The sequence below is a fragment of the Felis catus genome, chromosome C2 (assembly GCF_018350175.1).
Source record: "Felis catus isolate Fca126 chromosome C2, F.catus_Fca126_mat1.0, whole genome shotgun sequence".
NCBI classification, from domain to species: Eukaryota; Metazoa; Chordata; class Mammalia; order Carnivora; family Felidae; genus Felis; species Felis catus.
In genome coordinates, this window is record NC_058376.1 from 28,738,585 (window position 1) to 28,749,202 (window position 10,618).

The following is a 10,618-nucleotide window of genomic DNA, read 5'->3' on the forward strand; positions in this document are numbered from 1 at the left end:
CCTAAGGTATCCTAGTTCTTATCCTTCTGGAGAGCTGATGGTTTAGTTCTTCTTTTGAGGCTATGAGCTATTCAATGAGAGCCGAAACCAACACAATTCCTTGTCGCTGTGTGAGGCAATACTGAGATCCAGCAAATATTACTTAGCTTCATGTTCCAGGATATATGTGTTCCTGGAAGATAAGATTGTAAACCAATTAAAATCAGGACCAGTAGCTTACTCATCAAAACTCATTTCAAGGCCCTTGCTTCACTGTGCTCATTTAACCTAAAACTATTATATCATAAATTCTGCCCAGATAGTTCCCTGACTTGCTGACTTACTTTACAATCATTATATCCAGACCCTAGAGCCCTATAAATGTTGGCTTTGTTTAGTGTGGTAGGTCTAATACACCTGGGTCAGCAGGTTTTTCTTGTGGTCTTTTGGCGAGCCGAAAGTCAGTATTAGTAAACAACCAATAAATTCTTTTTTGTTCTTGATAAGTCAGATAAAATTAAATTATGTTACCTACAAGTAAATATTGCTAATTATATCATGCATTATCATACCTGCTCATAGAATGTCATTTTGTGTACAGTTGTCCCATAAAGTTAGACTGTCAATTTCTGAAAGGCAAAAGAAAATTGTCCTATTGAGGGATAATGTTAAACCATCTAAAATATAAAGAAATAGGGGTGCCTGGGTGGCTCCATTAGGTAAGCGTCCAACTTTGGCTCCCATCATGATCTCACAGTTTGTGAGCTTGAGCCCCGTGTCAGGCTCTGTGCTGACAGCTCATAGCTTGGATCCTGCTTCAGATTCTGTGTCTGCCTCTCTCTCTTCCCCTCCCCATTCATGCTTTGTCTCTCTGTCTCTCAAAAATGAATAAACATTTAAAAAAATATTTTAAAATGTACATAAAAAGAAAAGCTTACTACTTTGTGCCATGACCCGTCTCTCAGTTACCAGCATATTGCCTCAATGAAAGTAGATCCCCAATATCTATTGTTTGACAGTGGCGGTATCTATTGTGCTAATTACCTACAGTCCATAACTTTTAGATAAGATACTACAGTAGACATTGTTGGAACTTCACCCATTTCCTCGTGGATTCTCTTTTCATTTCAGTGGAAGGCAGCCCCTGATTCCTACAACACAGCAGTAGCACGGTTATCTCAGGGCTGCCCTAGGGAAGTTGTTGCAGAGGCAGCCCTTAACTAATAACTGATGAGCATGAGGGGTAATTCGCCAAGGTCGTTCTGAGTTTCTCAGGGGGATAAATTTTGGTCATCCAGTGTGGTGACTGGCTTAAATAACACACCCTTTATGGATTGTTTTCCCTCTACCACCTCTCCACTCTCCAGTTGTACGGGGTGAGTTATACACAAACATGACATTCTTCAAACATGCACAATAACTGCCATGACTCAACAACTTTTTGTTTGCAAGTAATGGAAATTGATTTTGTCTAAAGTATGTGAATAAGAGGGATTTATTTATGGTTACTGGTGCTTACTCCCTGGATGGCCAGGAGATCAAGCACACCTAAGATTGCTTCAGGGTCTGCTTCTGGAGAGAACTCAACTAATACATGGAATTCTTAGGAAAGCATGTTATCTTTATCATTTCGTGGCAAAATAGTTCCTAGAATTGTACCAGAGATAATTTCTGGTCAAAAGTCAGTTAGATTGCACACCCCCTGACAAGAATGATGTCTGATTTGTCTTTATCTGTTGTCTAGTACAGTGGATATCACAGAGTGGATAATGAATAAACATCTGCTGAATGAATCTCCATGGTCTAAGTATCTTGTCCACTGGACCTGATAATGCCAGGGGCATGGCAATTACAGCAGACTAGAACTGAACCAGGCTGAGGGATGAAAGAGGCATTTGTTTGTTTCAGCCAGTCCATACCTCAAAACCAGGACTGATTCTTAGGCAACACGTACTTAGATGGTTGGACCAATTATCCATGGCTGTCCATCCTAACACCTGCTTTGCCTGTTGTGATTGGTATGGGCCCAGGCTCTCCCACTTATTAAATAGTTTCTTATTATCCATGTTCATAACCATTTTTATCAACTACTTTATTTCAGATGTGCTTAAATCTTGCTCTTGAAATCTGGAGAGAAAGCTCTCATATTCTTGCATATTCATTGTTTTATATCTCTTCTCACTATTTCCTTAGCACTTCAGAGAGAGAAAGAGGACGTCTTGGCCAAAGTCATTGCCTATTTCTAAAGCAATGCACCTGATCATGCATCCATGCACGTATTTGTTTTCCTCCTTCGGAATTATATTTCTTTTCATTGATTGCACTGGCCTAGTGCCAGTCTCCTCTGTGCCATGTTAGACAGCATAAATATTAGTTTTGGTTGATACCATAGAATATTACTTATGATATCCTGGGCAGTTTTAAGTCAGTGCTTAAAACCAATCATCAGAAAATAATGTTGTAGTATCTAATTAGGTAAAGCACTGTAAAAGGGACAAAGGGTATATACAAGAATTTCAACAATGATATTTGCCTTCTAAATATCTGATTCTAATCCAGGTGTGGTACATAGTATTTATATAGCCCCAGGCAATTAATTTAACCCTTGTGTCTCCTTTACTTATATGTCAAATGAGGCTAATAGCTACTGTGCAGGTTTGTTGTAAAATTTTGAACACATAAATACTCCTTAACACATAGTAGGCACTCAAAAATGCAACTAACTGTATCAGTCTAATGTCTAATGTCATCAGTCTAATTGCAAAGTTGAGATGTAAAACACATGCAACAGTCTAAAATATCACATGATAGATATCAAAAAGCAGGTACATTTTTCACCTGTACAGAATCTATAGTACTGTGAATTGGGGGGAAACAGCCATTCTGGGCTGGAGAAATCTAGGGAAGCCTTTAGGAGTAAGTGAAATTAGAATTGAGTATTGGAGAAGGGGTAGACTTTGTAAAAACATGCTCCCTGTCTGAAGAGGAGACAGTATAAGGTGTGTGAAAGTCCCTGGGTGAGCTGCCTTAACCACACTGTATTAGGCTTCCGGGCTCAGAGGCTGTGGACAGGGGTAGAATGAGCCTATGAGTTCTCTCTTTGATCATGAAGAGATCAGATTAAGCAAGTCAAAATTTGGCTATAACCACATGTAATTACTGCAGAAAAACAAGACTGTAATAGGCTAAATTTTGCGAGGAAGCAGACAGTGTAGGGGCAGAGGCTGAGAACTTTGCCGACGAGGTCCTGGCTTATTCAAAGATTAGATGAATACACTCAGTATCTACTTTTTGAGAATCAACATATCTCTTTTTCTTTTCATTCTCCCTAGGATAAACATATCCATAGTGGTCAAATGAATGCTAAAAATAACTTGCTCTCTTATTTTTAATTTTATTTTAAAATAAGTTATGAAATCTTATCTATTTCACAAATGAAGATTCACTTTCTAACTCTTTTGCCCATGTCATGCAGGACTTTCAAGTTTTTCCTGCCTTGATTGTATTTATGGGCAAGAATAGTATTATAAATTATAACTTCATGGAATAGCAAATAGAAAAAAATATTTCGTAATTTACATTTTTCATTTGTCTTAAAATTGACCAGATTTTTAAGAAAACATATTTGTATAGGGTCTACCTAAAAGAAACCTTTAGAAATGAGACTAATGTAAAAGAAAAAAATATGCTGTAGACTTATTCTTAAAATCATCATGTGCTATGTAGAGATGAAGGTGTTAACTTCGGTCCTCAGGTCCATTTTTATGTCACTGATGCGTCCACTGAATTATAGGTGTGAGAGCCATTATCTCTCAGGAGCACCTTGAAAAAGAGATGTCTAATCTCAATAATGTGACTTTCCGCATTAAATAAATCCACCATGTTCAGTAGTTCTTCTTTCTTAAGGGAAAAAATGTCTTATCCTTCCTTCCATTCACCTCTTCTAATCTTAAAAGAAAAGAACATCAAAGAAATTTGAATTTTTACTAACCAGAATTGATTTGTTTCTTTCTACTTGGTATTCTTTATCATACGGTGCGTATGGGTGTCGTATGCACGCACGCGTGCGCGTCTGTGTATGTGTGTGTTATGTAATGGATGAATAAACTCAGGAGATTCCATTTGCTCACTAAATGTTTACCATAGAAACTATTTTCCTTCATTTTGACTTTTCTCTGTATTTCTTATACTAAAGTATATGATTGCGAAAAAAAAGCAATTGGCCTAATAAGCCTAGTTTAATGAACACACCTCTGGGGTAAATCTTGGGCAATGCCGAAGAAAGTATTTAACAAGGATTTTTGAATGGCTCAGGAGGCTCTCACTTCTGCTTTGCAGATGAGATGCATTTGAGGAACATCCTACAAGAGCTTTAGTTTCTTTTAAAAAATTCTGCTCTACACACTAGTAGACTAGTTCTACGCTAATAATAATGTGTGGCTTGGCATTTGCCGGAAAGTTTCTGACCAAAATCTATTCAATTTTGGCATCAATGTTGTGTCTTCTCCCTTATAATTGCATGAGATAACGGTTGATGGATTATATTGAATGAACACTTGAGCAATAGAAAGTAAAGAGAAAATTCCTTTTTCTGTAAATTTAACTTTAGATGACTTCTTTCTCTCTCTTTACCCAAAGCAGGATATCCATCCCTCCCGAGCCTCGTGTTCCCTCAACCTCAAAGAAACTGGAATAAATATTGATAGAAAAAGAACAAAGGAACAAAGGTAAAATTACTTGTTAGCATTAGTGCCCCCAACCGGTGTCTTGGTTTACTGAGTGACAATAAGTTTGTATTTTTATTTTACTTATTTCTATTTTGACTATTATGGAGAGGCATGCAATCCACAAACATATAGATATAGCAGTAACTTTAGACACAAGTCTTAAATGAATGGCATGTACCTTACTTCATATTTTAATTTAGATATGAAATTATTTAGCTTGAGAAATCCAGAGATGAGGTTCCCTTGAGTCAGAATTTTAGAGCTAGAAGAGATTATCAAGATTACTTAGTCCAGTTCTCTGTATCAAAAAAAGGACTGCAGAGATAACTGGCAGTTGGTTCTAATTAAGGGTAGAGACAAGACTAGAGTCCATATCTTCAGTAGACTATAAAATGATCTTTCTTTCCCTTTAATCACTGTCAAAATAATGTCCTCTTATAACACTTTGTTGTAAACACAGCATTACAAAATCTTAAATATTTAACACTGCACGCTTTGACCAACTGGCATGATCACCCTTGTCTGTGTGCCCCTCTGGTATTTACTGGCTGAATGTCAGCTCTGCTTGGAAACTATTAATGAAGATTTCTTCGTGTTTCCTGACACACTGTGCTTGTATTAATACAGCTAAGAATTGCGCTTCTCTTAGTTACAGTGCCGCATTATTATGCCAGGTTTCACGTGGGGTGAGGTCTGACCTCAAATGCCTCTCTGGCTTAGACAAGTCAGTCTAGCTCTCTCTGGATATTTTCTTTTTTCTTACCTAATGGACGTGAGCGGCACCTGGCACTATATTATTACTTCATCCTATTTAGACCCACAGGCTATTTCAGCTTATAAAGGTCATGTCTATTTTAGCTACTTTCAGCTAATTCATAGCCATCAGAAAATGATTTAGAGAGCAGATTCACTGAAGACTATCTATACCATGGCCACACTTTCAGTTGATTCAGTCACATTGGTAAAAATCAGTCCAGATAGTTGTTTTCCTTTTTAAAAATTAAACAACAGATTAATTTATTGTGTTACCTTTTAGTAATTGTGCTGGATTGTTAGTGAAAAGCATCAGAATTGTATAAGGGTCTAACATAGGTGGAATGCCACCAGAATTTTGACTGCTTGATCAAAAATATCCACTGGTAAAACTCCTCCTTGGGAATGACCCCTAGCGGTTTTACAGTCACCTGCTGATAATTTGATTTAAATCACATTGCCTCAATCTGTTGGTGAGTACCATATGCCATTTGGGATAGGATGAAGAGATGTATTTTGGTGAGACATATTGTGTCTATTTCCTTCTCCAACCTAGCAAGTTTGTCAATGTAATAGAAAAAGATGATTTTTTATAGCTTCTTAGAACTTGGTGTTTGAAAGCTTTTCTTAATTGGGTTCAATAATTTTTAACAGAAGCCACATGGTCGACAGAAAACTGTCGTGACTAACTTGAGCATGATAGAAAGTAAGGTTCTTTTAAATAATTAATAGCTGCTAAAAGGTCCCATGCATTATGGAGAGAGGAGGGAGAAGACTAGATTTAATCAGAAGATTCAGGAAGGAGGGTTGATGAGAGAGATTAATCAAACCAGAGCATGGTCATATAAGGGACAGGATCAGATGATTCACTCACAAAAATGAGTAAGAGCAAAGGAAGCAGAGGATGGGGGGGGGGGGAGGGTGACATGATGGAGAAGGTCGCAGATGTGGTGGTAGTCAAATGTCAAACCTCATTAAAGAAGTTGTCCACAACATCGCTAATGAGCTGGAAAAAATGTGTGACAAACGTGGTTAGAGGCTTTTTTGCACAAATTCAAACTCAGGCCAGGTTGCTCAATGGGTCTTCAGAGAAATGACAAACTCTGGAGTGAATCCTAGCCAAGGAGAGCTGTGTTAGCAGACTTTCCCTAACCACATAACTTTGGCAATTGAGACAAAGATAAAGATACCTTACCTCCTTGAGGTAATACTGAATTGGCTTCACCTATATGTTGCCACTTACAATTGCTACAGACGGTATCAGGGTTAGAGAAACTAAAATGAGAACAACAAACAAGGCAACACAGTTTTTCTAAAATGTCAGGATCAAGCAAGGCCAGGGGCCAGATATCAGTGAGCAGAAGAAGGATTTGATGGAAATCTGTGTTCCTCTGCCAAAGGAGTTAACTACACTGAGCCACCTAAGCCATCTGTATATGCAGAATGACCTTGGCAGAAGTGGAACACATTATTTGTTTCCATGGAAGGTTGTTTTTTTTTTTTTCTTTTTCTTTTCTTTTTTTTTTTTTTTAATTTTTTTCTAAGTCAGGCTACATGGTCTAGTGCAGAGGTGTCCTCACTTTTCCTGCCAAGAACTCCTGGGCATCCGATGAAATGTTGTGAATTTCTTTCAAGTTTTTGATCTAAGTTTGTCCTCCATGTCTGCTTTAAAATTAATGGATTAAAAAAGTCATCAGACCTCACCTCATTTTTTTTTCCTTTTCTTCCTCCAATTATAAGAAGAAGGAATGATCTTCTGCAGTCATCTATTGATTATGTCACTCTCTTTAAATAACTTTAAAAGAACTCCTAGTTTTGATTTGCATCAAAATAAAATGTTCTGACTCTCTTCCTTTGTCCATCCTGTACCTTAGTGTTCTTTTGTTTCACACACTGTTCTCTCCTCCCTTCTGCAGCCAGACATAAACTCTTTGCCATCTAGCTTCCCTTATTATTTTCTTCCCTTAAGATTTGCTATTATTCTCACTTAAAGTGGCATGTGCACCCCTTTCCATTAAACCAGGTCACGTATTTCTGTCCAAATTCTAATTTTTACAATGTTATTGCAACTGTCTCCTGTTGTATGTATATACCTATTTCTATACTCTTAAAACCTCACATGCATTTATATTGTTCTTTTCTCCACCAATAGTTTGCAATTTCCTTAAGGACAGGAGCCCCATACCCTTCTTCTTTGTCATTATCTTAGTGTAAGGCTTCTCAATGTCAATTGATTATTGGTCCTATTTATATACCAGTAATACAATGCTCCTTTGCTCTCTACGCAAGCCGGGGCAGACTGTATTGCTCTGTTCTCAGATTAATCGTTTTGCTTTTCCTTTTTTTCAGGTTTCTATGTCAAGTCTTAAAATGTTTCCCTTGAAATAATAACAAGAGCACTTGTATGAGCGCACTGTAGATGAATCCAATGTGCCAGGTCATGCTTTGGAAGGCTGAGTGTGAGACCAGTAAGAAACCCATAACTCTCTGTTCTACCCAGTGGTTACCTGACTCTGTGTTTATGTGTGTAATGTTAGGTTCTTACATTCTCATCAGTAGCCAGCATGCCTGTTATTCTGTTTATACTTAGAGTGATACCAGAAGTATCACTTTTCTGTTGATTAATTTATATTGTCTAATTCTGTAGCATGTTGCTATGCTCCCTGTCCCTCTTAATTACTTATTGTGACAATTAACCGACCAAAAACAGTTTCTCTTGCAAAGATTTCCAGAGGAAAAAACAAAAACATAAAAAACATTGTAAATGATGCCATTTTCTGCCTAAGCCTCTCTTGAGTCCCAGCCATGATCGTGTTACTTGTTACAACAGATCTGCTGGCAAACAAACTCTGAGGGCAACGCATTGAGACACTGCAGACCTTTAAATGTGAAGAATTTAGTCCTAAACATGTGTTTGTGGGCATGTGCAATATCCACTCCTTTTTAGAATGTCTCAGACTGACCCCAAACAACCTTTTTACGGAATCCTACCCTCAAGGACTAGTATTAGTTATATAATTGCCCTACTATTACCCTGTCTCTCAGGGTGTAAGTCTGCCTTTGAGACCATTGTAGTAACTTAAAATATTTGTTAACCAGCAAGTAGACAGACTTAGGATAAGCTCCTATTCTGGGAGGCATAAATTTTCCACTGTACCCATAATGTCCAATTTAACCCCTCAATATTTCTCTCAACAACTTTTTTTCCTATCAAATCTCAATAGCAAAAACAAAACAAAACAAACAATAATTGAGAGAAAGAATTGAGATAGTCTAACGAGAATACTTCTCTGAAGTTTTATTGCAATTCTAGCTAGGAAAAAAAATATATATATGGATATGTGGTGCTGTTAGGATCTCTGTGGCATGTGAATTAGCACTTATAAGAGAGCTTTGTAAGGTGTACCTGGGGAGGAACGTTTGGATTAAATAATAAAGAAAGATAACACATTGATCCAAGCTATTATTTGTATTTTTAATTTGCACATTATGTAAAACTGCTCCCCTCAGATTTTGGAGAAGCTTGTTAACAATTCCCCACAGGACTGCTGGGTTAACTCCTCTGGGGTTGTATTTAGAGAATCCACCTTCTTAACAGGCTATTATAAGTGTGGCTCTGGTTCAGGGAAGTTTGAGAACCACTATATACGCTAAAATAGTAAATAGAAATATTCATTGAGTGCTATGTGCTGTACTGGATGCTGAAATACAAGAATAAATTAATCAGACCCACTTTGAGAATTCCCAAAGGCAAGTTATAACACCAAAGAAAGTGAACACAGTTTTGTATCCCTATAGAATTTATTCAAACTGTACCACTTGAGAACTGAGGTTTTAAGTAGGTTAGTTTTAGCTACTTTAAGTGGAAATGGATTTTCTTATCAATTAAATTAATCTGAATAATTCATTTAAAAGGTTCTAAAATCTGAATAATTTATTTAAATAAATTTATTTAAAAGGTTTACTAACAATTACAGTAAGAAAGTTTTGAAAAGTTGTCTGCCTAAGCCAGATGTTTTGGTAGGCAAAGTTGTGTCTTTGGGGCCCCGTATTTTCCTTTCTTTGTCTCTAGCATCTCCCCAATGTTTCTTCAAGGCTCCCGTGACCTCCTGGCCCTTCCTTTGCTCTCCTGTCAAAATTGCTCAAATGATATGGATATAATGAGAGTGCTAAGATGATAGTCAAGAGAAATGGGTTTGCACTGTGCCTCTGATACTAAATAAATTATATGGCTTTGAGCAAGTTCCTTGAACTCTCTTTGAGTTTCCTTACCTGAAAAAAAATAAAGGGTAGAGTTTTAGGAGCCATGATATGTTGTCCAGTCCTCTTTCTATGATTCATTGAGTTGTCTGTGCATTGCACTTTAAGATGAGGATGGAGGTCTTCGTTTGGCAGGAGGAGAGATTGCATGAAGAGGAGTCACGGATGTATTGCTTATGAATTTTGAGCAGGGATCTGAGCAGGGATCTTTAGAGCTAGTGAGGAGTCAGAGCACTGGGTCTGAGTAAGCTTAGCTCTTGGTGTGTGAAATATGAACATATCCCCTGGCTTCCCTGGGATTTATTTTTCTCACTTTGGGGTGGAGACAGCAATCACAACCTTTCTCACGGTGTCATTGACGTTACCGAGGGGATGAGAAGATGTTTTTTAAGGAACATGGTGGGCATTCCATAAATATGTCTCTATTCACTGTGAAGGTGCAGTTTATTCAATGCCTCGCCTTACCTTCCCAAAGTTGGTTTATTTAACAAGCACACAGAGAACTCATAATATTCTAGGAACTAATCTAAGAGTTTGATTTTAACAGTAACTCTATTAATCCTCATAACAAGACTGCAAGGAGCTATTATGATCCCATTAGACAGTTAAGGAATCTAAGACTCATAATCTGCCCACAGTCACCCTCATAGCAAGCAAGTCTGGGTCCACAGCCTGTGCTTTCAATCATTGTTCTCCCAGCTTAGACAGAAGGTCAGAAAACAAGAAATGGAATGGAATGCGGGCAAGTCAACTATGTTATTTGTCAAAGGCTGCATAAATTTGGTGTATCAGAAAGATATCATAGTAATTAAGAAAACATCTAAAATTGTAAATGTTAACCTACAAACAGTCCAACCACCAGGTGTTGCTTTTGAAGAGACATTAGTCCCTTATCAAGA

The 10,618-nt window shown here is 37.5% G+C and overlaps 1 long non-coding RNA gene across 1 annotated transcript; it reads left to right on the forward strand.

The window, feature by feature from the left end:
• The first annotated feature begins 836 nt into the window (after positions 1-836).
• On the forward strand, positions 837-8,913 carry LOC109503377. Its single transcript, XR_002735833.2, has 2 exons — positions 837-4,706; positions 7,809-8,913. It is a non-coding gene; the product is annotated as an uncharacterized LOC109503377 (long non-coding RNA).
• Positions 8,914-10,618: the final 1,705 nt, after the last annotated feature.